This window comes from Mustela erminea, chromosome 7 (assembly GCF_009829155.1).
Source record: "Mustela erminea isolate mMusErm1 chromosome 7, mMusErm1.Pri, whole genome shotgun sequence".
In the NCBI taxonomy this organism is placed as follows: Eukaryota; Metazoa; Chordata; class Mammalia; order Carnivora; family Mustelidae; genus Mustela; species Mustela erminea.
The window spans coordinates 30,753,888-30,781,571 of NC_045620.1; the positions used below are offsets into that span (position 1 = coordinate 30,753,888).

Genomic DNA, 27,684 nt, shown 5'->3' on the forward strand with positions numbered 1-27,684 from the left:
TACACAGGGTCCTGCTTTAGAAAGTTTAAAATCCTGACATTTATCCTAGCTATTATTACTCCCTTTAGGCAGCAACGAATGAACCTGTAAGTGGTGGTTATTACTTGATCTTGTGATAACAGTTACGGGACGGTGTCATGGGGTATAACTGGGAGGGGGGGAAAATCCTCCTAAAGCCTTTTCCAAAACACTCCAAGAACTTTTGCTCTTATTTTTTTTCAAACTGCAAGTCACTACCCACTAGTAGTGGGCTAGGATATCAACTCAGTGGATCTCAACAGAACAAAAAACTTCAGAGTACACCTCGTAAGATAAGGGATTCTAGTTTTAAGATAAAATACTTCACCGTGGCTTGGGTCAAACAACAACAATAAATTCGAGCCTGAAAGTCACTGATATAACTGAAGCCCCAGCAAGTGCCATAAAGGGCATAGTCTGGATACCCCAACTTACATCAGGTTATTTGCTGGGCTTCAAGGAGCACACCCATAGAAAATGTTTGTTCACGTAGTATAAGATAAGGACACAGATAACAAAATATCCTAGAACGTCCTTGCTGTAAGCGTAGAGAGTACCCCAGATCCCAGCCTCCAAGTGGCCTCTAACACCTGTCAGAGCCTGACACCAAATGACCTCACTGACCGGAGTCAGGAAAATCTCCACCTCCCCGCAACGAGCTGGGTCAGTCTTTTGTCACTATCCCGATCTGTCAACTTGTCCCCTCAACAGAAAGAAAAGTTTAAAAGAAGGCAGATAAAACCTGGATTTCTGAAGGGGAGCCCAGAGTCCACTGCCAGGCTCCCCATCAGAAACACAGCTCCTGAGAACTCAGGAGGGACAGTGCCGTAGCGGTCACCCCCGCCCCAGGGCCTGTGAGGTGCCCCACATCAACAACCCCACTCTGAAGCGGGAAGGAAAGGCCTCTGGGAAAACAGTGCTGGACTACTCAGGTATCCCGTAGAAGTGGAGCCAGGTGCAGCAACTGTGGGCCCCAGGGTCGTGGGGCCACGGGACAGACACCGCAAACCCTCCCGGCACTAGGGGTAAGGGAGGGTCACTCCTGACTGAAAGCAAGTGCTTTATGGAGCAGAAAAATGAAACAGAAGATGTTAAAGACGACTCCCTGCCTGCGGGAGACCCCTTCCATCTCTTCTGGAGATTGGGCCCAAGAAGCCCTGGGACAGAGTATGCTCTAAACCCAAACAAAACTCTAAATCCTGGGAGAGCTCTTGAATCCAGCCTGAGAGGGGCTGTCCTGCTGACGTCCGTTTCCACACAGGCTGAGCCATGAAGAGCGATGGTCACGGGACCTAGAGGGGAAGACGCTGACTCACTGACGTCTTGGTCAGGGGAAGATGGGAGGTGAGCGTACAGTAAAAGGTCAAAGCAGCTGACGTTCTGCTGGTTTGGAGGCTTTAAGATCGATACCCATCAGTGATCTTCATGTTTCTGACCTAATGCTGTAGGTATCAGATGCTACAACAGCTTCTGGGCCTGATCTCATCCAGCAGAAATGTGTTGCCCAAACTTCATTTAAATAAAATTATGATAAGGCCTTAAGACTTGACTATCCTAACCATGACTCTCCTGCCCCAGGTAGCATCCACCTGGACCATAATTACCTGCAGTTTCCATGTCGGAGCTCCCCCAACCAGGCAAGGATAGGGACAGGGACACAGTGTCCACCACATAAAAGACACTCAAAATGTCTAAAGAAAATTTGACCATTTTTCCGGAGGTAAGTGATACACCTGAAACAAAACCTAATCCCAAACCTCCCTATTCATTCAGGGAAAGCATGTGCCCTGGACAAGTGAGGGCAGAAGGAGAAATAATGGAGCAAAAGGTAGAGCTTATAGGCCAGAATCAAAATACAGAGGTATATCTGAGAAAACTCAAGCAGAATCAAGATTGGTTTGATTGCATTTATTCCTGCTATATGATTTAACATCTCATTTTTTGTACCAATAGTGTTTTTAATTAAAGACTATTTTAAATGTATTAGTGAGTCATTTTAGGGGCAACTAGAAAGAAATTTTGTATGCAATTTTAATGACAAGATAAAAACATGTTCAGAATTGACTGCCTATCATATGACACAAACAGGATTTCACTTAACCCTTACAACAGTGCTGGGAAGGGCTGTTCCCATCATCCTGTCACAGCTTCAAAAACTGAGGCAGAGAAGCTGATTTTCACTTAGACAACAGCCAAGGGCAAGTGGAAGGCACAACAATCATTCTGAGAGCATGAAAGCTGCTCTCAGTTCCCTTAGAGACTAGCAGAACAAGCTCCCAAGATGAGCGGCCAGAGAGGCCTGGAGGGTTATCTCTAAAAGTCATTCTGGACGCAGCTGGAAAAAGTCCACCAGTTACTATCTAGGAATGGAAAGAAAGCTTCCTCCTCTTGCACACCTCCAAATGACCTTTGTCATCTGTTCTCTCCCCCACCCCTTTCCCAGTTCCCAGTACACAGACAAACCTGGGTGTTCAGGTAACTTCCAGGGCTGGCTGAGCCCTGCTAACCCTGTGCCCCCCTCTCGATACTGCTCCAGACTCCGTTTCCAGCACAATGAGGACTCACCCCTCCTCAGGAGGGCACTGGGTCCCCTCCAGCTACTCTGTCCGGCTGCTGCCAATGGAAAAGCACAGGTGCCCGCAGGAGCGTTTTATCACTCCATCGCCTCAAGCCCCACATAATTATCAGCCCTCGCTCTGAACTACTCAGACCATTCCCTTCCTCTCTGGAATGTTCTTATCAGCTCTTCCTGCCCTCAGCGTCAAAGCCAAAGGTCCTCCTCTCACCTGCCGACAGAGGTCAAGCTCCCACGTTCCCTTGTTTCCTGTCTGCCGACAACACCTGCCGGGCTTTGCTGGACTTCAACACACACCCTTAGCTCTCTCTGCCACCTGCTGCTTCCTTCCTACCAACTGTTCCATTTGCAAATCTCTTCTGCAGTATCTTTTCTCTCCTCACCCAACCCCCACTTTACCACAAGTTCCCCTCCTCACACCCTTTCCCAAGATAAAGAAAAGGGTGCTCTGAAGTTTCACCTACTCTGGTGGATTACCTGATGACTGAACAGTAGGTCTGCCTAAACTGCAATTACCTGGGGCTGGGACACTGTAATTCTTCTCAAAGTTAACCCCAAGTACACGGTGATCCAAATAATAAGGCTCTCCCTGACCTTCAATAAATGGGAGCCTGTTCCTGACAGTCAATAAACATCTCATGCCTGAGAGTAGGTTAGTTATATAGTTGGGCTGGGGGGCTTTTTTGTCCTGCAAAGGAACATGTTCTTCCTAATTCATAAAACAACAGCCATTCAGCAGCATCTTGCTGGCTCAAGTGAAGAGTGAGTAACTCTTGATCTCCAGGTTGTGAGTTTGAGCCCCGAGTTGGGTATAGGGAGTACTTAAATAAATAAAACTTAAAAAAAAAAAAATACATTCAGTACAGAGACTGCAATCGCTTAGAATCCTGTGTCACGGACAGGATGAATCTAACATTTTCATAATCCCCAAACCTTACAGGATCAAAAAATTTATATATTCAGCTATAAAAGACTCCAACTTTCCATGAAGTTTAATCTGTGTTCCTTACTTTTCTTTGAGGCTCTAAAATTCTGCAGAAATGAAAGCATAAGAGAGCACACAAAGTCGTGGGTGACCCAGCAATGGACCTCACTCAGAAAATAAGGTAAAAGAGCACCTGAAAAACAACACATCTGACATCTCAATTGTTGCAGATCGGGTTCTAAGGTCACTCTTTCTCGCATGTTTAATGAGGGGCACTCCCCTCTAATTCTATGAGTCGCATAAATGATAACATTAGGTTATTTAAATATTGACAGCAACAGTGAGAAACTCAGACTTCGAATACTTTCTGGTAAGCAGCTGGGCAAACTTGAGCCCCAGGCTCCTCACCCCCCTACAGAGACACAGGCAGGCATAGCTATGTACTTGCAGAAAACCAGCCATGGCCACAGCCCGGACTGCACACAGTCCCAGACAAGAATGGAAACAGACCCCCGTAGCCCCAGATGCACAGACACACAGACAGAGAGACATTAATTCCCCAAAGCAGAGCTAATGTACCAAGAAATTGGTCCTACCTGGAGAGAGAAATCTTACCCTATCCACAGAAACACTTGTTCGTCAGTGTCCGACCCACCAGCTCCACAGGGGCATCTGTACGTGGCCGGGATCACCCTGATGCTCAGTAGTGGCCGTGTTAGGAGCCGAAGGAATTTCGACTTTTATAATCCACACAGGCTCGCCAAAATTGTATAATCACGCCACCTAGTCAGAAGTTACACAACAGCCACCACCTGGTTACAGATGGTTACTACAGGCTCCTGGTAGGGCCTGCTCACCATCAGTGTGGCCCAGGTTTCACGGGGCAGGGTGGCCTGTCTATTGTGGAAACCAGGCAGTTGCTGGGATTACATTTCTCAAACCCACACAAGTAAGGGAAATTAAAACCTATCTTTCTGAACACTCCTGTCCAGAGGAAGGAGTCCACCTGCACTGCTTTCAAGCTCAGTGAAGGAGTCGGGGGGTGGGGGGGAGAGTCATGTTGCTTCCTGGTAATGTTTCATTTCCCCAACTGGGGGCCCAGAAACATTTCCCCGATTGGGAGCTCCCAAAACAATTGTTTTCAAAGCCCAAGGACTTTCAAAGATTAAGAATACACCTCAAAGCATGATCTCTTCATTGAAATGCCGGGAAAAGCAACAAGAAACTGCGCTACTGGAGCCAGCTGCCAGAGCCTGGCAGTGTGTGGCCTCTGGCACGCAGGTCCCAGCCACAGAGGCCATATGGAAGAGTGGAAGTGCCCACACAAACACTCAGAAAGGCAAACCCATGCTGACAACCTAGTGCCAGGAGGAGTGAAGAAGCCACACCTGTGGTCAGACTCTGTCCTCTGTAGTCCTGTCTCCAGGCCAGAGCCTGCCAGGAAGCCGAACAGCGGGCACCTGCTCCCCTGGGTGGTGCTTTTAGAGGGCTAGAACCTGCCTCCATCTTCCCAACACCACGCAGGGACCACATGGCTCTGTTGGGAAACAGGCAGGCAGAAAGGGCATCTCCCAGCAGCACAGGGCATCCTGAAGATGTGATAAAGGCAGAGGAAGAGACAGGACAGCCTGGAGAACTGCAGCTCTGACAGACACTCATTTCATGAATCATCTTTGGAAAGTCAGTGGTGGGCACAGGAGAAAGATGCCACCTGACTGCAGTTGCAGCTGCAGTGGAAGTGGGGAGAAGGCTGACAGCCAAGAGCTTTAACTGTTCAGGAGCAGGAGCAGAGGTCACAACGACATACCCAACGCCTTGCGGCAACATGCCCAGGTAGACCAGAAGGCCCCTCCACTCCAAAGTGAGCTGAGAGGAAAAAGCTAGAATGTGGCCTACGGGAAAAAGAGTTCAGTCTCTGTATCATGAACACAAGATCAATCCTCAAGCTGTTCTGTGAAGACTCTAGCCTGGAAAAGGTTTAACTCTAGGAACCAAAGAAAAATTTCAATTTGGAACAGAATTAAAAAACGAAACAGTTGCTATTTTTTAAAAAAGGGAAACAGGATCACACAATTACATGAAGAAAATGGACAGACACCAAGAAGGACAGCTGTGGGTGGTGAAGAAGCAAAAGAGAGAAGTGAATACCCAAGGAAACAGCAGAAAACTAAAGGGTGGAGGACAGGTTTGAAAAACACAGAGACAAGGAAAAGTCCAGAAAGGAAGTAACAGTTCACAGAGGAGAACCGTGGAGAGACAAAAGCAAAGAGCAAACCCAGGATATGAATAACCAGTGCCCCTTGACTAGACTGAAAAAGAACAAAGAAGCCAGTCAAATAGGACTCCATTTACATGAAATGTCCAGATTGGGCAAATTCACTGTGAGACAGAAAGTAGATCAGTGGTTGCCTGGGGCTGGGGTGGAGATGGGGGAGAGGAATGGGGAGGGACTATTAATGAGTTTGGGATTTCTTTATGGGATGAAGAAAATGTGCCAAGCTTGACAGTGATGGTTATACAAGTCTGATTCCCTGGGAGCTGCTGCACTGCACAGGTTCACCAGCAGAACTTTGTGGTGGTGAATTCTAGCTCCACCGAACTGTTGTATAAACAACCAACAGAACAGGCTTAAAGATTCAAGAAAGATACAGACTAGAAACCAACTACTCTGAGATTAAAATCTGACTAAACAAATGACAAAGGCATGCCAGATTCATGTAAAAATCAGGGAGAAGAAACCTGTTCTTGGACACATTCTGGCAAAATAATTTAACTACAGGAAGAAAAAGTTGTAGAAACATCGAGGGAGAAGGAGAACGTGTTAGGGTCACTTAAGTAATAGCAATAATTAAGATGAACCCCAGGATTTTCCAAGGCAGCATGAAAATGCCAGAAGTCTATAGAAAATGAAGACAGAGAACTGAAGAAAAGGTTATCCCAAAGAATTTTATACCTAGACAAGCTGCCCTTCATGTGGGAAAGCAAAAAAATAAAAAATTTGAAAAATTTAAAAAAACTTAAAAAATAGGAAAAAAATTGCAACCTCATATATGCAGGGGCTCAGAAGGGCGGTTAGGGTGGGGGTTCAGGGTATTATTCCAACGCCTAAGAGGCAAAATTCAGAGACATTATACACAGGGCTGCTAATGACATATACCAGTCAAAACCATCAAGATTTCTTAAATAATGAAGAAATTTCTTAAATAGTGAAGATCAACCTGATTATAAAACTGAACCTATATGTCAAATTATTCCCTAAACATATGCTAGGTTACGTGAAAAATATAACTAATAACAATAAAGCAGATCGAGCAAGATTACACTACTGATGACTGAAGACAGGGAATAAGATAATGCTCAAACCCATCTCCCAAACAAGCAGGACTCTGAAAACACTGTTAGACCTTCGCGATAATTACGGAGAAAACAGGGGGTTTTGTTTGTCTGTCTGGGAGGTGATTTGTTTTGTTTTTTAGTGTTTTTTTTTTTCTTTTTTTAATTTAAAGGAAACCACTATTAAAATTGGAAACAGATCACAGACTATAACACAAACTAAACCTATAAATGAATTAAATATAAAGTATTCTCAGATGTGTCAGAATACAAATGCCAATGCCCGAAAATACACCTTAAGCAAAGTGAAACAAAAATAAAGCAATGTTAATGCTGCCTGCCTCATTATTTCTTAAATATCAGACACAATGAAATCACACCAGAAGTATTAAACAGGGGAAAAGAGGGAAAGAATTCACAACAGAAATACTATGTCAATTTTTATGTTCCAAGCATCATTTCGATGAAATTAAGTCCACGGGCTGGCTAACAATACAGAAGAAAGGACCAACAGTTCACAAATGTACTTCAGTGTCTCCAAGAAGATGGGGACAAGAGGGTAGAGAGACAGGGGCAAAGGCTCCATCTTCATGTGAGCTTTATTTTTTATTGATGAGAAAATGCCACCAATTTAATGGATAAAGCTAACAAAATAGATACCAAACTGTGCACAACCAGAAAATAGAGCCTTCCTTCTACTGGTTAAAGAGCATTTGTGAAAACTGGCCATCATGCCAAATGAAAAGTTCAATCCCCCACAAAAAGGAGCCTTTATTATTTCTCATTGCCTGACCATAATGCCAGAAGAGATCAAAAGAATTGTTAATCAACAAAGTTGTACCAACTTCCAAATTTTCAACCTTTCTCCCAAATTACTGTTGGGTCAAAGATGAAACTGAAACTGTAAAAACACTCTTACAACATAAAAGAATAAGTAAGAAAATACCCTAAAGGACAAGAAATGAGAGAAAGAAAAATTGGCTAGAAAAGCAAAAAAAAAAAAAGAGGATAAATACAGCCAAGAAATTTCTTAAACAAGCTTCCCAAGGCCAAGGCAGATAGAAACCTTCCACTCCAAAATACATGGGCCCAGGTAGCTTCCTAGGCAAATGCCTGTAAGCACTAAGGAACAGAACTTCCTAGGCTACTCAGGTTCAAAGCACTGGAGAATGAAAATTTAAAAAGCATATCAGGGGTGCCTGGGTGGCTCAGTGGGTTAAAGCCTCTGCCTTCGGCTCAGGTCATGATCCCAGGGTCCTGGGATCGAATTCCGCATCGGGCTCTCTGCTCAATGGGGAGCCTGCTTCCTCCTCTCTCTCTCTGCCTTTCTATTTGTGATCCCTGTCAAATAAATAAATAAAAAATCTTAAAAAAAAAAAAAAAAGCTTATCAGCCATTTTAGAAATCTAGCATCATCCAGATCACAAGCCTGACAAAGAAAAAAAGCTAGTATTACAACTCACATTAATGGGTAGAAGAAAAAAAAATTGTAAGATAAACAAAAACCAAATACAATTCAGCATCAATTTTCAAATAAAACTCTTAGCACATTCATGGGGCGCATTCAGTGAATTAAAGCCTCTGCCTTTGGCTCAGGTCGTGATCTTAGGGTCCTGGGATTGAGTTCTGCATAGGGCTCTCTGCTCAGTGAGGAGCCTGCTTCCCTTCCTCTCTCTCTGCCTGCCTCTCTGCCTACTTGTGATCTCTGTCAAATAAATAACTAAAATATTTTTAAAAACAAACAAAAAAAGCTCTTAGCACATTCAACACAGAAGAAAAAAAATCCTCAAAAAGAATCCCCATCTCATGCCATAGCCAGCAAGATATGTGCCCTGAAAAACCCCAAGAGGTGTCCATTAAAGCCAGGAACAGAAGGAGTCTGATAGCCTCCATTACAGAAAACTGTCCCAACAACTACAGTAAGAAAAAGGTTTTGAAATACTAATACTGTGGGGGTATCTGGATGGCTCAGTAGGTTAAACACCTGCCTTTGGCTCAGGTTGTGATCTAGGGGTCCTGGGATTGAGCCCCTCATCAGGCTCCCTGCTCAGAGGGGAGTCTGTTTCTCCCACTACTCTTCCTACCCACTCCCTGCTTGTGATCTCCCTCTCTCTCAAATGAATAGATATAATCTTTAAGAAAAACAAAGTGCTAATATTGGAAAATCAAAGACAAAATAATTATTTATAGGTAATAGTTCTGACTCAGAAAATGAGTTTAAAAACCTAGAATAAGGGGTGCTTGGGTGACTCAGTAGGTTAAAACCTCTGCCTTCGGCTCAGGTCATGATCTCAGGGTCCTGGGATCACCCTGCATCGGGCTCTTTGCTCAGCAGGGAGCCTCCTTCCTCCTCTCTCTGCCTGCCTCTCTGCCTACTTGTGATCTCTCTCTCTCTGTCAAATAAATAAATAAAATCTTTTAAAAATAGTAATAAAAATAAATAAATAAAATAAAAACCTAGAATAAGATACGTCAGAAAGGTAGGGAGTTACAAAATGAAAAACAGAAAAAACATCCTTAGCACTAGCATTAACCTATATTAATTCCTCCCTTTTGTGAAGTATTGTATACACACATGGACAAGTGAACTAGGAAAGTAAGGCAATACCCCAATTACTTTACAGTGGTCATCTCTATAAAGTGGGATTCTGAGTATTTCTTCTTTTCGTTCATCTTATTTTCTAAGTTTTATGCCCCTCCCATTGTATTAAGAGACAAATTAGAAGCAGCTCAAATCTTAGTACCTATAAGGTTAGTAAGTTTAGGAACAAAAAATCATGCAAAACAACTAAAAGGCTAAACTGAAGACAAATACTAAAAAAAACTGCTTAACATTTCAGAAATAATTATGCATTTGAAAATATGTAATTTGATTAATGCAATCTCTAGTTCATGTTTCCTTTAAACGACAAAATCTAAATTGTTTTGAAAAATACCCTTCCATATAGGTTGTGCTTACTTCTGTCTTTCCAAATAAATGTTATATACTGACATTTCAATGCAGAAAAATGTTGAAAAACTGAGTAAAACAACAAAGAAGGTTTAGAATTATCAGCTGGACAAAACCTGCTCTGATTCTGTAATGAGCCAACCTGGGGGTTTTAAAAAAAAAGTGGTTCTAGAAACATAAACAGCAAATGCATTGTCTAACAGCACCCCCTAGTGTTACAAAATTTAACTAGCTCTCCGTAAAGTACTTTGAAAACTGTTTCAAAAAACTATTTTGGATAATTTCAAATACACAGAACAGTAAACAGAATTAAGACACATTTCATATACAACTTATTTCCAACTATGTATTGTTTTGTGTGGCAACTTCTATATTTCATCAAAAGTGTCAGATGCCAGCAGGTGTCTCCAAGAGTTTTCTCATCAATTAATTGTTATAAAAACCCTTGACTGGGATGCGTGGGTGGCTCAGCTCATGATCCCAGGGTCCTTGGGATCAAGTCCCACATCGGGCTCCCTGCTCAGTGGGGAGCCTGCTTCTCCCTCTGCCCGCTACTCCTCCTGCTTGTACATGCTCTCTCTGGCACTCTCTCTCTCTCTCTCACAAACAAAATCTTTAAAAAAAAAATAAAATTAAAATAAACAAATAACTTAAAAATGAAAACCCTGATTTTAGGCTGGGCACAGAATCAACAAAATTCAGGAAACATTTCCCAGCCTCCTCTGCAGTTAGACAAGGCCACGTAACTAAGTTCTGGCCCATGGGATAGGAGTGGAAGTAAGTCCTATCCACCACCACCCCACCACCCCACCCCCACCCCTGGCTGGCTGCAAGAACCATCTTGAGCCGTATTAATCCATCAGTATGCTAACAATGGTGAACCAGTAAGAAATAAAGGTGCCAAATTACATAAGAGAAAAGAGCTTCTATTTCACATTTGGTTATATTAGAACTGCCTGAACTATACTCTTAAATAAAAACAAACAAAACAAAACATGCAGAGACACAATCTGGCAAGACAACACATTTTGGAATAAGCCCAGTGACTAAATTCTCAAAGGGAAATGGATCAGTATGTATTTAAAACCCAGATGAATGATGATGAGTGTTATTTTCCTTCAAAGGGGGGCATCGTGGTAAAGGGTAAACATCTGGGTGAGAGAAGCAAATTCACTGTTCACCTTAAATTCGCTTCTCTGACATTTAAAGGCCAGCCACTGGTTCACGGTCTCAAAGCACAGCTCGGAATGTGAGCTGACAGTGCGCGCCAGAACTCCATCACTGAGAGTAAAATCAAATTTCTCCAACTCTCAAAGCAATTCCATTGGGAAGACTATAGCCTCCCAACCCCAGGTACAGGCTACAGCATGGCAAGGTCAGCAACATGCAGCAGAGCTCCAGGGTCTGCACAAGAGCACGTCCCCGGAACCTAGAAGCCCGGTACACGCACACAGGGGTGTGGGCACGGGAGTCATTAACCAGTGGGCCTCAAACATCTTGCTCTGTAAAATAATGGTGTTGGCCTACTTCTGTAGTTTCAGCACTTCTGTTTTTCATAATGCAACAAGCATTCTCAAATTAAATCTTATTTGAGGCCTGGCAGGGGTTGGGGGGGCAGATCATAAGTAGGTGTATGATGTCATTAAAATGGGGACTGCATATGCTTCACTGTAAAGTTTTAATACATATTTTCCAGGAAAAGCAATAAAAAAAAAGAAGTCCAATCAGTAAATCAAAGAGACCATAACTTAAAGAACTTTGCTGACAGCAGCAAGAAAAACACCTTTACCCAATTTTCTAGCAGCAGCCTTCGAATGCTGCACTATATTGTACCGCCTCCGTTATCACTCTTTGGTAATTCTCACACATCTAACAAAATGCTCTGATTTTGAATTAAAGGGGGGGAAAAAATTAGCAAAAATCAAGGGCGCCTGGCTGGCTCAGTGGGTTAAGAATCTGCCTTCACCTAAGGTCATGATCTCAGGGTCCTGGAATCAGGCCCTGCGTCAGGCACTCTGTTCAGCAGTGGAGTCTGCTTCCCCCTCTCTCTTTGCCTGCCTCTCTGCCTACTTATGCTCTGTCAAATAAATAAATAAAATATTTTTTTTAAATAGCAAAAATCTATTACTTCAAGTCCTTAAAATATCCAATTTTAAAAATTTAATTCTTTGTGTTAAAAAAGTATATGACCTACTTGCTAGAATGGCTAAAACAAAAATTAAAACTAAGGTGATACACCACATGCTGATAAGAACACAGAGTGACTGGAACGATCATACACTCCTGGGTCAGGATGTAAAAATGGCACGAACATTTTGGAAAAACATTTTGGCCATTTCTTACAAAGTTAAAAGATACATTTACCCTATGACCCAGCAACAGTATTCCTAGCTATCTACCCAGAGAAATGAAAACTTACATTCAATGAAACACCTGCACATAAGTGTGTATGGTGGCTTTATTTATATTAGCCAAAACCTGGACTTGTTCACCTTTAGCCAGTAAATGGATAAACCAACTGTGGTATAACCCTATTAATAAGGTCATTCCACACCGACCAGATAAGGCCGGTAGAAAGAAGCTTAATAATACCAACTGCTGGCAAGACTGTGGATAAACAGGAACTTCCCCACTCTGTTGCCAGAGATGTAAATTGGTTCAAACTCTCAGCAAAACAATTTGGTGGCATCTAGTAGGTTGTAAACATGTTTGCACTAGGATTCAGCAATGCCGTGCCTCAGCATCTTGACCCTGCTTTTAATAGTACACAACCAACACATCAACAGAATATGTAAGTTCTGAGGCTCAAACAGAATTCAAAAAGAGCACTTAAAATGAACTCTATCTAGCCGCTTGGATCAACATGCCTCGAGAACATTCCTGAATGAGCGAGCAGGCTGCAGAATACAGACCACATGAGATCTATTACTTAAGGTTTTAAATCATGCAGTCAATACTGAATGTGGGACTGAATGTGGCTTTATTGGTATATAAACATGTAATACACTAGTCAAAATACAAGGGGTGGCTCAGTCACTTAAACTTCCGACCCTTGATGTCGGCTCAGGTCATGATCTCGGGGTCCTATGATGGCATGTCAGGCTCTGCGCTGGTTGTGGAGCCTGCTTAAGATTCTCTCCCTCTGCCCCTCCCCGCCCTCTCCCTCCTATTTAAAAAAGAAAACAAAAACAAACAACGGTAAAAATATGGGAGAGAAGGAGAGAACACTAGCAAAGAATACAAAGAGGATATCTAAAATGTTTTATTTTTTTAAAAGAAAGACCTACAGCAGAGGTGCCTGGGTGGCTCAGCTGATTAAGCAGCTGCCTTTGGCTCTGGTCATGATCCTGGAGTCCCAGGATCAAGTCCTGCATTGGACTCCCTGCTCAGTAGGGAGTCTGTTTTCCCTCTGACCCTCCCCGATCTCACAGTCTCTCTCTCTCATTCTCTTTCAAATAAATGAATAAAATAAATGAAAATTAATAAGAATAAAAGAAAGACCTAAAGCAAAGACAAGAGCATGTTTAGATTTATTAAACCTGAGTATCTGGTATGAGGGTTCATCCTTTCGTTTTCTTTGTATCTGAAATTTCACAATTTTACAAATTTCACAAATAAACTCTTACCAAAAGATACACAAAACAAACACATAAAACCTGGTACAAGTTGTTGCCTGCAGAGAACAGAGCTGCAGTCAGACAGGAAGGAGACCTAATTGCCTTGTCTGTCCTTGGAAGCTCTCAGACTTTGTTCTATGTAGACCCACTATCCATTTTTCTTTAATTATAAATAAATTTCATGTCCTCGTCACCTCCAACCCTACCTCCCACTCAAGGGAGAAAACGTCCATCTAAAGTATTTTCATCTAAGATAAGGCAAGGCTGCTGAAGAGGCGATGGCATGTCCAGCACTGACTATGCCCCGGATGGGCTCTGTCGACTCAAGAGGTCATTTAACCTGCCACTGCCTGAGGGGTGGGCCACTTCTAAGACTCTGCCTTCTGTGAAAACACAAACACGTCTCTATAAACCAGGGATCAGAAGTCCTAATGATGCCACTGGGAGTAGCAAGTGGTTCTCCTGTGGCCCTGGCAGGAAAACTTCCAGGATGTATGAAAACCGTTCCACGCAGACCATCTGCAGGGTTGCCTCATACCCTCTGTGGAACAAAGTGGGCAGAGATGTATACAGATAGCCACGGTCTCTCAATGCTAGCTGAGGGAGGAGGGCAGGAAGTGGAGGGAGCATCTATCAGATGACTTGTTTTCTTAATGAACTAAGAAGTGGAAGTCATGGTGGAGAGGAGAGATGGAGGAGGACACTGGAGGAAAGAGGAGTGAAAGGACTCCCATAAGGAAAAAGAAAAAAAAAGTCAAGGGTCTGGCTGAGCCCAGAACTTGTAAATAGGTGAAGGAGAAAGTCACTCTGATACCTGGTTTCTCTCCAGCAGAGTGTAACGGGAGAAGAAACATGGAAAAACTAAAAAAAACGGGACTGTGCCACTGAAGAAGGCTGGTAAGTCACCCAGACAGTTCACTGAGGAAACCAAGATGTCAGTAAGAGGACAGTCACATGACTCCCTGTGGACCCACAGCAGGTACAAAGAGTGCAGAAGGGAAGAAGCAGCCAAAGAATGCCAAAGTACCTGAGGAGAACAAGAACCAGGAGAGAACAAATGAGACCTAATGAAGGACAGGATGTGTGCAGAGACTCCACAAGCGTCATATGGGAGAGGGCAAGGTTCAGGAGTGCTGAAGTAACTCGAAGTAAAACTGCCAGAAAGGATCCCGTGAAGGGAGGGTGAGGTTCACAGGCCTGAGGAGCCAAGAACTCAAAAACGATGTTAGAAGAAATAGTAGGAGGAAAGGGAGCAAAACAGGCGCCAATGTTCTCATTAGTAGGAATGGTCAAGAAGTTGGTAGATGAAAGCAAAAAGGTAAGCGGAGGGTCGGGTCACAGACTGGGGTGGCCTTCAAAATGGCAGGCATTATTGAATCCTAGAAGGATGTAACATCCAGAGAATTCCCCATTTACACTTCAGATCTTTACTTAAATTACCAATTCCTCAGAAAATCCTTCCCAGACCCCTTAAAATCCAAATCAAATCGCACACTTCCCTTTGCTGTTCTCTCTAAAGCAACAACCACAATTCATACCAAGGATCCCTCATTGTTCAAACATATGTTCTTCCTGAGGTCCCACAGTGAGGAACCCAAGTTCTTCTGAACCTACATGGTTCCTAAGTTTGGGCTAACAGTAAAATATGATTTCAGAGAACAGAGGGTATACCTAAAAATTATCCAGAGAGCCACCAGGTCAGGAAGGCAGTTCTCAGGTAAACTGGCTTCAGAACACTTTACCACACATGTTTAAAAAGTAGTCGGCTTGGGGTGGGGGAGAAGTCTGTGTGGCTGTAAGAATTCCTAATACTGTCAAAATTCCCTTTACCTTCTTTTTTTTTAAGATTTTATTTATTATTTATTTGACAGACAGAGATCACAAGTAGGCAGAGAGGTTTTACTTCCTAATTTAATGTGGTTCTCACTGTATTGCTGATGGGAGTCTAGTCATGCATAAACTTTCTTATAAAAAAATGTGAAAAGTCAGGGGCCGCCTGGGTAGCTCAGCTGGTTAAGCAACTGCCTTCAGCTCAGTTCATGATCCCGGAGTCTGTGGATCGAGTCCCACATTGGGCTCCCAGCTCCATGGGGAGTCTGCTTCTCCCTCTGACCTTTTCCCCTCTCATTCTCTCTCTCTCTCTCTCTCTCAAATAAATAAAATCTTAAAAAAAAAAAGGCGAAAAGTCTAGGGGCACCTGGGTGGCTCAGTCATTAAGTGTCTGCCTTTGGCTCATGTCATGGTCCTAGGGTCCTAGGATCGAACCCCACATCGGTTCCCTGCTCAACCGAAAACCTGCTCTCCCTCTCCCACCCCCTCCTGCTTATGCTCCTTCTCTCACTGTCCCTCTCTGTCAAATAAATAAAATCTTTAAAAAAAGACAACATTTTTTAAAAACATGAAAAGTCTAAAAGAGCACAAATAAAATGCATCACTTATTACTCATTCAACAAATCTTAAGATTACTGAATAATTAATGTTCCTTCAGTAGACAGGCACTTAGATAAGCTGCTAGTGGGAATAATAATTGGTTTAAATTTTCTAGGTGGCCATTTAACAACATCAAAAGCTCTAAAAATACATATAGCCTCTGACCCAACAATTCTACTCTTAGTGAATTTAACAAAATAATTAAAATAGGCTCAGTTTTTAATTATGAGAACATTCACTAAAATAATGCATAGAATAATCCAAACCTGAAGGGGAAAATATTAATGCCTAAATTGGTTGGTTAAATTGTGGATACATTCTGGGGCATCTGGGTGGCTCAGTCAGTTAAGCATCTGACTCTTGAGTTCAGCTCAGGTCACGATCTCAGGCCATGAGATGGAGCCCCTATCAGGCTCCACACTAGGCATGGAGCCTGCTTAAGATCGTCTCTCCCAGGGCACCTGGGTGGCTCAGTCAGTTAAAAATCTGCCTTCGGCTCAGGTCATGATCCCAGGATCCTGGGATTGAGCCCCTCACTCAGCTCCCTTGCTTAGCAGGTAATCTGTTTCTCCCTCTGCCCCTCCTCTCCACTCATGCTCTCCTGTACACGCTCTCTCTCTCAAGTAAGTAAATAAAATCTTTTTAAAAAAATTCTCTGCTACCCTCCACCCCTCTCCCCCTGCTCTCACGTGTAGTCTCTTTAAAAAAAAAAAAAAAAAAAAATCTGTAGATACATTCTCAGAACACTGTGGGGATTTAAAAACTGGTAACAGAAGTACTCACTGACATGGAAGGAAATGTGCTGAGTGTATCCCTGAGTGGAGGAAAAGGAAGGTTACGAAATAAATATACGTGATATCCCCATTACAGTGTGTACATACACACACACAAAATGAAGGGGAAATGCCCAAGTGTTTTGTGATTTTCTGATTAACTCCAGATGACAGGATTATGACTTTTTGCTCCTATTTTTCTACAGTGTATGTATCATCTTAAAGATTTCTTTAAAGTCATCTCCACATCCAATGTGGGACTGGAACTCACAACCCCAAGATCATGAATCACAGGCTCTACAGACTGAGCCAGCCAGGTACCCCTATTTTAATTTTTAAAACTGAAGTCATTGCCTATGGACAATATAAAATAAATACACAGGCAAGACAAACCAGAAGGAGAAAGTATAGCACTCCAATCCCTGTAACAAGATGCTCAGCCTCTCACTTCCAAGGACTTGCTGACAGAAGCTGAGTAAAGAGACCAAAGTGTGGTCAGAAGGGAGGCATTCTCAATGTTCTGCAAACGTACTGTGCTCAGGGATTCCTGATTTTCCTCTATTTCCTCATAGCCCTAAATTCTAACTACTTCTAAAGGCTTTTGTGAGTTGTTTTGTTTTGAGAGAAAGAGAGTGAGCGAGAGAGAGAGAGGGCAGAAGGCGGGGGGTAGTTGGGCAGGGAGCAGGCAGAGGGAGGAGAAGCAGACTCTCTGCTGAGCAGGGAGCCCTATGCGGGACCCAATCAATCTCAGGGTCCTGAGATCATGACCTGAGCTGAAGGCAGCTGCTTAATCAACTGAGCCACCCGGGCATCCCTAAAGGCTGATTTTATCTAAAAACAGTAGTGTACTTCTTCAGATTTTCCTGGGTCACCAAATTCTTTATTTCAAAGAAATGAGGGCACCGGGGTGCAGACTGCAGAGCTGGTGGTGTAGCCCAGTAATACAGGGCCTGTTCTGATGGCTGGGGAAGGAGACACGGCCTGGCCTGTGTTATGTGTCAGTGTGTGGGTAACAATCTAAGCAGAACAGACTCTTTCGGTGGACTGTGGCCATGATTACCATGGTTGTATACTCTGCCTAACTTCTCTCTTTTCCTCGTATCTGCTTTCCCTGATGGAGGGGAGCAGCTGCCATAACCTAATTTCCCTTTCCTGGAAGATGGGAGGGAGCCAGATGTGGAAAAATCCAAAGCATAAATCCATGAGCTGACAGCGAGCACGAGCTGAAGGTCCTAAGGGGATCCAGGGGCTCCAAGCCCGAAGCTCAAAACCAGCACAAAACCTAAATAAAACTAACAGCATCCATCCAAGTCTCAGAGCCAGAGGGGCGTTGTAACTACTGAACTGCAAGTTCTGGTTTCATATGGCAAAGCTAAAACAGAATAATACCTGCATTTTTGTTAAAAATAATAATAATAATAATAGTCATTAGAAGGACTGGGACATATTTATTGATGAGATTTTTCCATACCAAAGTCAGCCAAGGACTTAGGCAATTTATCAACAGCTGGTCTTAATCCAACACTAACACACTGATTTTATAACCCATCCCACCGAAAAGGCCAGCGCTCACCTAATGTGCTTGGAGTCCCTTCACAATAACTGTTCCATAGTAACCATCATCCTCCCCTTCTTATGCAAGCTCCCTGATCTTCACCAGTGTTTACAGAGGCTTTTGAAAGTACCCATTTTTTCCAGTAAATATTTAATTCTCTTGCTGCAACCGATCAAACTATCAACAATGAGCATTTTATATAACATGTTTAGTTATGAGAAACTGGGACACTGACGTCAACAGCACACAGTCTGTAAACCAAAGACTCCAGAACTACCAGATGCAGCCTCTCGAAATCAGCCACCAGTAAAACACACTTCCTCGCAGCTCCAAGTCTTTAATCCAGTTTCTATCCAAGTCCGTCCACACCTATGGATCAGCTTCTAAAATGTGCCCGAGATCAGACCCAGGCACCTGGTCAGCAGGCTGCCAGCACCGGGCAGAGCTGGTACTCTCAGCAATGACTGCCCGGACAGTGAACTATCACCTGTGTGCTCCGGGTAACACACTAACTGGCAGGCTTCTCACTTCTCAGCTTTGTAAACTTAATATTTAGCATCTGTATGGGGTGGGGAGGAGGCGGGGGGAGGAATAAACCAACCGTTTGGCTAGTTTCCTAAACTGCCACGAGTCTCCGCACTGATGGAAATGGATTACGTGTGCCATCTCAGTGACTGGAACAGTGAGTGAATTATAGAGATGTGATCATTATCAAACTGGGCATGAGCACTCGGAGAAAGGAAACCAAAAGGGCCAGAAATGGTCAGAAATGAATTTGGGGACGTGGGCTTGGGGGGTGGGGGGTCAACTTCGGAGGACGGAGTCTCCTGAGCGGTGGGCTGCCACGGAGACCAAGGTAGGCCAAAGTCTGGCAGCCTCTAGGCCACGAGAACAACTTAGCCACAGCATACAGCATACATACCCCTGCAGGGTCAAAGGAGTTCGAGTAAATGCAACACAGCTTTATGAAACATGAGCTTCTGGGCAGGTGAGGAGAACAGAAAAGAGTCCACTGCTGAAAAATCTCAAGACTTTTCTCAAGAAGCTGCTGTGTTAATCCAAGTACAAGGATTCCGGCCACTGGGACGGTGGATGGGACAGTGAAAAAAAGGGATAGAGGGAATGAGCTGAACAAGAAAAAATAAAAGATCTAGTGTCAAAGAGGACCTCGAAAGAAAGAACAAGAGTGTCTCCTTTAAATAAGGAAACAGGCTTGACAAGGCAAGTAATGAACAAAGTCTAGACATGCTGAATTTGAGCTGGGGGTGGTATGTACACCCAGCAAGCACCCATCGAAGACCAGAGATCTGAGAGAGAAGTTCTGTGCACAGAGCAGAGAAAGAGAGGTGTGAACTGAAATATAAAGACTGTAACTGAAACTCAGAGCTGAGAGACCACATATTTTGCAGATACTCCCCCGGCAGAACAGTCTTCCCCTCACCTCCCTTGTGGTTAATAAACATTTAATAAACATTTAATAAACAATAATAAACTTTTAAGAATGGATTACATATAATTTGATACTGGCTTAAGGAGGAAAAAAAAAAAAAAAAACTGCACACAGAAAAAAAGTCAAATCCACAAATGCTCACCGTGGTGTCATTAGGTGGTAGGATCATCAAAGATCTTCCTCCTAAATTCTTGGAATTACCGTGTTTGTTTTTTGTTTCTTGTTTTTTTTTAAATAGTAAGTACAGACTTTCTATTAGAAAATGAAAAAAATATTTTAATGATCCCCTTTTTAGCATTTGTGAAAGCACTTATAATTGTGAATTTTAGTTTGTTAGAAGTAAACAAATAAAAGTACCACCAACATAACATTCTATACCTACCATACTGAATAAGTTAGTTTTGACAAGACAACCTGTTTGAGAGAACAATTATTAATAAGACTGTTAATTCTTGCAGCTTCCCTATAGGACAATTTGTCAAAATTTAAAATACTAAAAAATCTTAAGCACTGTACCCGACAATTCTACTGTTAGAAACTTACTTACGGGTATTCTCCCTAAAATATGTACAAGAAATTTCATTGCAGTATTGTTTGTATTAGCGAAACATTTAAAATAGCCAAAATGCCTATCAAGCTTTGGGATGGGGGGGAGTAATGTAATAAATATCACCACTTAAATTGTGGAATGCTAGAAAAAGAAGAGGGCTTCAGTCTACCTCCAGGGTTCAGACCTGGGACCCAGACAAGGAGCCTCAACTGGTGATAAGTACTCAAATTTTAATGATTAAAAAAAGTCAAAAGCATATAAAGGAAAATGAAAATATTTACTTCCTACCTTATCACTACCCGTTAGTAGCAAGACTTTGCCTGTTTTCTACTTTAATCTGCTTACAAGGAATTTGGCCTAAAGCAGTCTATTACCTTATCATTAGCATTAATAGAACTATTAATTATTCCCTGGATTGCATTTAGACTGTTGGGGACATGTGCAAAGACAAGGTCAAGCACAGATGAATTCTAACACTAAAGGGCTGTTAGCACAACCGCATCGTGAAATGCAGAACGAGAAAGACTGGGTTTCAGACGCACCTAAATGCCGCGCCGCGGACCTGTCCATATGCTTTCCGTTACAAGCCGCTGAGCTACATTTCCTCGTGCTGCTGAGGTCCAAGCTCGAAACCACAGGGGGATCCCGGTTAGCAGAGTCAAGTCCTAGCTAGAGAAAAACAGATGGTAAATAAAAACAGAGCAATAATGAACCTACCAGGAGGCACTCCGCATGAATGGAGTCTACTTCTCACTCATTGTGGCCAATCCTAGAACCTGTTCTATGACACATTCATTCTTAAGGAGCATCTGGCCCCAGCCAGCCCCTGGGCAGGATCACACAATGCACCTTCTTGCCCTTCAACATCGGCTCTTCATCTGCACTGAATATTTTGGAAGATGGTATTTTAGAATACATGGGAAAAGCAATCTTGTACTTAGTTGGGGTTTCTTCCTTGATAATCTTTGAAACTCTAAATTCCTTAGCATAACACCTCAATTTTTTACCAAAAAAAAAAAAAAAAAATCTTTTTACATACTTCTCTAGTGTTCCCTAGTGCTCACCATACTAAGTACCTCTTAATCTTTAAGATTTTCTTTCTTTGAGAGAACAAGCTCAAAAAGCAGGGGAGGAACAGTGGGAAAGGGAGAGGGACAAGCAGATTCCACCAAGCACAGAAACCCACGCAGGGCTCAATCCCATGACCCTGAGATGATCATGACCTGAGCAGAAACCAAGAGTCAGATGTTCAACCAATGAAGCCACCCAGGAGCCCCAGGGACCTGTTAAAATTAATAAAGGGATGGGGCACCTGGGTGGCTCCGTGGGTTAAGCCTCTGCCTTCAGCTTGGTCATGATCTCAGGGTCCTGGGATCGAAACCCGCATCAGGCTCTCTGCTCAGCGGGGAGCCTGCTTCCCCCCCACCCCCGCCTGCCTCTCTGCCTACTTGTGATCTCTCTCTGTCAAATAAATAAATATAATCTTTAAAAAACTTAATAAAGGGAAACGTCATTAATATGCAGTGGGAAGAAAGCAGGGGACGCTGTAAGGGGGAGCCAGTAAAACTCAGTTAAGCACAGGAAGAACTGTCCATCACAGACCCCAACAGAAGAATCTCAAGAGGAAAGAATTATCAATGATAGGGCTCAAAACAGCAAGACAGTGCACTGCAGCCCCTACAAGAAATCTGCAACCCTGGCCAACTCAGCCCATGACAAGCCACCATCACCCTGAACTAGTGTCTTCCTCCAACGGGCTCTGCTACAAACTCCCAACTTCTTCCTTCTCCATAAAATAATCCTCCTCTCTGCTGTACCTGCCTATGGTTTGTCCACGGTTTAATGTCCCAAATAACTCATTTTTGCTGGTAAAAAAACTTATTTTGAAGGCTAACATTATTTGGTGATTAGAATTGGGATCCAGAAGACTGCCAACAACTCCAAGGCTGATGAACAAAAAGGTACCCATATCCACAGAGCTACCTGAGCTCACTGCTTTCTCGCCAACCCTAGAACTTGAACATAATTTTTCTCCTGGATTTTGAGCTCCATTCTGTGTTTTAAGCTCTCTAAGAATTATTTGGCATCTGTTTTAGGGCTTTGTTCTTTATAAGAATGCTCATTTGGCCTTTGGTCCAGCTCCTGTTATGAACCAGGCTACTCCGACTGAAACTGTGCTAGCCTTTTACCCAACTTCTTGGGAACAGGGAATATTATCAGGAATCTAAAATTGCTTGTCTACAAAATACAATTTCTAGAATAACGGAGGCAAACAAAGAGAAGAGGGCTTCTGAGGCCTTTTTCCTTCCTGTCTTCTATGTCTCAGGATGTGCAGCAGCTGTCTTGTGTTCACTCCTGAACTTCCCTTTTCCTCTGAAACTCTCCCACTCCCTCCTTTCCTGAACATAATAAAAACTGCCCCTTTAAAGTTAAGTCTTCTGAGGATCTGAAAACCCAAATCTCTTGTGTTCCCTGGACCAAGGCCAGACTATGCACCAGAGTTGAAGAGTTTCCTAAAGTGACTCAAAATTCACATTTGCTAAAGAATTTAACACACTTATTCCAACTTACCACCCCGGTTTCTAAGATTTGTATCAGCCAGGCCATGTGCTCGGGGAGGACCACGCCAAACACTGGGTGAAATTAGCCCCATGAGAACATCCTAAAACATTTAGAGAAACAAACCCCTAACTTTGGCAAGATCCTAGAACGCTCACCGGAAATCTCCATCAGGCAATTACAGTAGCTTTTCCTAAGCCTGTTGACTGGAACAAAATTCAAATTTGCACACAATAGCCTGGTGACCTGGTCGTAACTACTATAACCAACTCCAAAGTGTCTCTGGGGAAGATTCTAGTCTTCCTTTAGAGAATACACCTGGGTAGCATTTAGCTCTCATTTACTAACAGGTTGAACCAGGATTTTTTAGTTGAAGGAGCAGCATGGAATGGGAAACTGCATCTACTCCACATTTAGCTAGCTTGGCAAACCAGCTCACTCACACCCACAAGGGCCACCTAAAAGAAAGACCACTAAACTCTCAATTTTCAACTCTGGCCAATGACAGCCCCTAAACAGACCAAAACCCCTTGGTTTCTGCTATAGGTGCAAAGGGCCAGGGCAATGGGAAAAAAGTCTGTTACAAACCTAAACATTCCAGAAGCCTTCAGCCCTCTTGCCAGCCTTTCCAACGTCCTCCTAATTCCCAGCAATGGGGCTCCAAGGACCTACAGGGGCTCTTCCCAGTCCCCACTCTTAACTGGCCTGAAGAAACCACTCTCCAGACTGAGAATGAAATCTCCACAGCTATATTCTCTGTGCGCTATGCCACTCCTGGAAAGCAGGTCCTACAGGCAACAGAGCATGAAAACAGCCCAAATAATTGGGGGGGAGAAAGGGGCTTCTCTCATAAACCTCAAAGGTTCCTGTCTCTGCACCTATTCCTTTTCGGTTAGACCCTTGGAGATTCCCACCCTTTTCTCCTTAGTTTCTCCATCCCATTCATTCACTGGAACAAGATTTCTTAGGAAAGTATTATGCCAGAATTTCTCCTGAAAGAAGAAAGTAAGTTTAGAATCAAAATTGCCAACCAGGTGGATTAAATGAGCCTTCAGCCTCTTCTGTTTGCTCCATCTCTGATGGCACGATAGGGGAGTCTGGGGACACGGCGCATTTGTCCCCATCGGGTCAGCTGCCACCCTCTTTATGGGCAGATTCCTCAACTGATACTGGCAGGATTCACAGCATGCCTCCCACCAAGATTCAAACAGATCCCTCGCCACCTCTCCCCAGAACAAATGCCCTTTAAATAAAGAAGCCCTTTAAGGCATCAAGCCCGGAGTAGGAGACCACAGACTCAGGGCCTTATCATCCCCTATACTAGGCCCTGGGAGCCCCTACTTTACCTGTGAGAAGACACCTGGCCCAGGATGGAGGCTAGTCCAGGACCTCAGAGCAATAAGTAACATTATCCCTGGGCACCCTGTTGTTCTCAACCCCCACACACTGATGTCCTTTCCCACTAAAAGCAAATCCTCCTTCCCTGTAATTGTTCTATATAGTGCACTTTTAGTGTTCCGGTTCATAAGGACAGTATCTTCTTGCTTTCACCTGGGAAGAACAGTAATAAACCTGGATAGTAATGCTCCGGGTTATACAGGCAGACCTTCTTAACTCCTTATAAACCTTAAAAGTTGATTCAGAGGATATAAAGTTTCCTGCAGGCTCTAGTTGGTTACAATATGTATTTATGTTCTGCTTTTCTGCTCCTTTTCTTAAACATTTTCACAGGAGGCAGCATTCATCTGTTAAAAACTTTTGGCCTCAAAAGGACATAAAATTGGGGCACCTGGGTGGCTCAGTCGGTTAAGCATCTGCCTTCGGCTCCAGTCAGGATCCCAGGGTCCTGGGATTGAGCCCCGCATCGGGCTCCCTGTTTGGCGAGCAGCCTGCTTCTCCCTCTCCCTCTCCCACTCTCCCTGCTGTGTTCCCTCTCTCTATGTCTTTCTCTGTCAAATAAATTAATAAAATCCTTTAAAAACAAAACAAAACAAAAGGACATAAAGTCTTCAAAGACAAATTGCAGCTTGCACCAACTCAGGTTCATCTTAGGGCACCTGATCTCAGAACAAGGACTACATTTAGACTCAGGTTGGTTTCACAGCACCCAAAACCTAAACTAAGTGCCAATTACAAAGTATTTGGGGGCTGGCTGTCTACTGTCAAAACTGAGATTCCAAACTTCTCTCTTACAGCTCAACCATTGTATGCTTTACTTGAAAAATGACAAACCTGACCCTGTCATTCAGAAAGATCGAGAAGACCTAGCTTTGGAGACTTTAAAGAAAAGTCTAATAAAGTCTCCTGCCCTCGACATCCTAATGATCAACGTCCCCTTTCCTCATTGTGTGTGAGAAGAAAGAAAATGCCTGGAGTACTTACCCAAAAATATGGGGGACCATCACTAACCCACAGGATAGGAGAGCCAAACACTGGAACCTGTGCCCAGGGATGTCCCTTCAGCCCCCACCTCAGAGCCATTCCTGTCACTGCCCTTCTGGTTCAGGCCCGTGAAGAAAGAGTCTCAGGACTCCCTCTAACCAAGCTTGTGCTGCCTGCAGAAGGCCCCCTAAAATCTCACCACACTCAGCACCTCAGTCAGCCGCCTCACCTCCTAGGGGATCCCCCTGCTACCTGCTCGTCACGGAACTCCTTCTCACTGCCATAACCATAATTAAGCCTGCGATTCTCCTCTCCTCCTTCACAGAGGAGACCCCTCACAACTGCCTGAGACCGACAGATCACCTCTGGACTTCCTGTGACAATTCCTAGCAAACTCCTCTAATCAAGGCGGATTTTTCGTGTTTTACCAATGGTGCTGGTTTAGAGGATGAGAATGACAAGTACCATGCTGGGAATGCTAGTGTGGCCCCTCTGGAAGGGACCGAGGCAGCACTTCTACCTTTAGCTACTTGAGCCCCACAGGCTGAGTTTCACGCTCTCAGGCAAGCTTGTACCTTGGCCATAGATCAAACCACAAACATTTATACCCACAGCTGGTCTGCCTTCAGGTAGCTCAGCACTCTGGAATGTTACGCCAACAATGTGGTACCCTTATGTCCAAGGAGGATAAGATTAAAAATGGCTCCTAGGGTTAAAATTCATTAAATGCCCTACTTTTGCCAGCTGCTCTTTTACTGAATTTCCTGGGCATTCCAGATTCAACTCTTTGGAGGCCGAAGGAAACCACCCCACGATACTGTCACCAAAACACTGCTCTCAAAGAAATCAAGAGCCAAACCTCCTTCACAGTCCAATGAGATATTCTCCCAAATGAGGCTTTTGAAAAACTGACCAGAGACACCTGACAACTGGCCCCCAGAACAGGAAAAACAATACTGGGAATCTAATCATTGTTGCTTTGATAAAAAAAAAAATAAACAAACTGTGATTTGGACCAAATAATCTGGCCCAATTCATGAACCAATACAGTGGGGAGATATAAATAAAGCCACAAAAAGTGCCTACCTCATCTGCCCCATGTGTCCAAAACATAATGCAAAAAATTCACTCACACCGCTCACTTGAAATTACCAAAGGGGCCATTCAAGGTTTGGCAAATGGATTTCATAGAGCTACCCCCCCATCTCACGGATTTAAATATGTTTTAGTCATGGTTCTTATGTTTTCTCCCTGGACCACTGCTGTCTCTTGCACCCGAGGCCACTACTGTTTCTGTAGCTAAAATTCTGTTAGAAAAAAAATCATCCTCATGCGGAGAACTCCTCTTTAACTTCAGAGTGATGGAGGAACCCATTTTAGCAGGCAGGTGCTTCAGCAAATCTGTGCCGATCGGCCAGTTTTACGACACTTCTGCCCTCAGATTGGTCCAATGTGCTACGGGCACTATTAAAATTCAACGGGCAAAATCGGCAGAGACCTCCCCTCTTATCTGGGCCTAAAGCACTGACATTGGCCCTTGCTAACTCAGACCCAGCCCTTCAGACTTTGACCCTCTGAAATAACCGGAGAACGACCGATACACTCCGTCCCCGCCGCCTTTGACCCATGGTTGATAGAGATACACTTCAACTGTGTAAAAGCCTCGCAGCTCCTGTTGAAAATAACCAGGCGCTAGTAGAGACGTGTTTTCACCACACACTCTGGAGGTGAAAACTTCAGAATCACACCTTGCACCTGGAAATTTCATCTACAGTAAAAGACCTCCAGAAAGACTCTCTTCAGCCTCCCTGGAAAGACCCCTCCTAGGTGCTGCTAACCCACCCACGTGCTGCCAAACCCCAGGGAACAGACGTGCTGCATTCACACAACCTGTCGAAAGTCAGCAAACCCTGACTGGACCTCCACACTGCCTGCTGACCTGAAAGTAATGATTTCCTGGAATTGAAGCAGACGAATCTGGATGAGACTGCTTCCCCCAACATGTCCAGCCCTGGCCTGTTAGAAGGTTCAGGATTCACAAAGTCTCTTTTTCATCTGGACTATTAACAGAGTCTAGATTCTAATCCAAAACTCATGGTTTCTGAATTATCAACTTTACTGTATTATTACATTTGGTTAGAACAGTTCTTTCAAGATAACAATACTGTTTTAAAGTGTCTGCAGAGTTTTGCTGTTTCGCAAAAAGCCCACCAGCTATTGCTTCATATTTATACCTGCACTGTACCTTCCCAAATGAACTCAGTTCATTCTTAAAAATGCTCCTGTCATATTCATTATTCTGTTTTCATGATGGGCTCAAAGGGGTGACTTCTAGTAGGCATAATGAACTCTGGGTTTGCTTCCTATAGAGGGAACTTTCTCCCCTAAATTGTAATCAGTGCCAATGAATATTTTTAGTTGGCTCCTTTCAAAGATTTTATTTGAGTAATCTCCACACCCAGCAAGGGGCTCAAACTCACAACCCAGAGATCAAGGGTTGAACGCTCCACCAACTGAGCCCCCACATGCCCCTAGATGGCTACTTTCAGATCTAGGATTCTGGTTTA

General features: G+C 43.6%; 1 protein-coding gene across 7 annotated transcripts in view; it reads right to left on the reverse strand.

Annotated features, from left to right (window-relative positions):
* SLC23A2 (solute carrier family 23 member 2) overlaps positions 1–27,684 on the reverse strand; it is a 130,139-nt gene that overhangs the window by 82,245 nt on the left and 20,210 nt on the right. For 2 of the 7 annotated variants that reach the window (XM_032351341.1, XM_032351344.1), the window contains one exon: positions 20,719–20,845. The exons of 1 other annotated variant lie outside the window; for it this stretch is intronic. The gene's annotated coding sequence lies outside the window, so the exon portion shown is untranslated. Of the gene's footprint in view, positions 1–2,481; positions 3,235–4,133; positions 4,304–19,768; positions 19,879–20,718; positions 20,846–27,684 lie in introns of those variants that run through there. 4 more of the 7 variants (XM_032351342.1, XM_032351345.1, XM_032351347.1 and 1 more) reach the window with 4 other exon arrangements.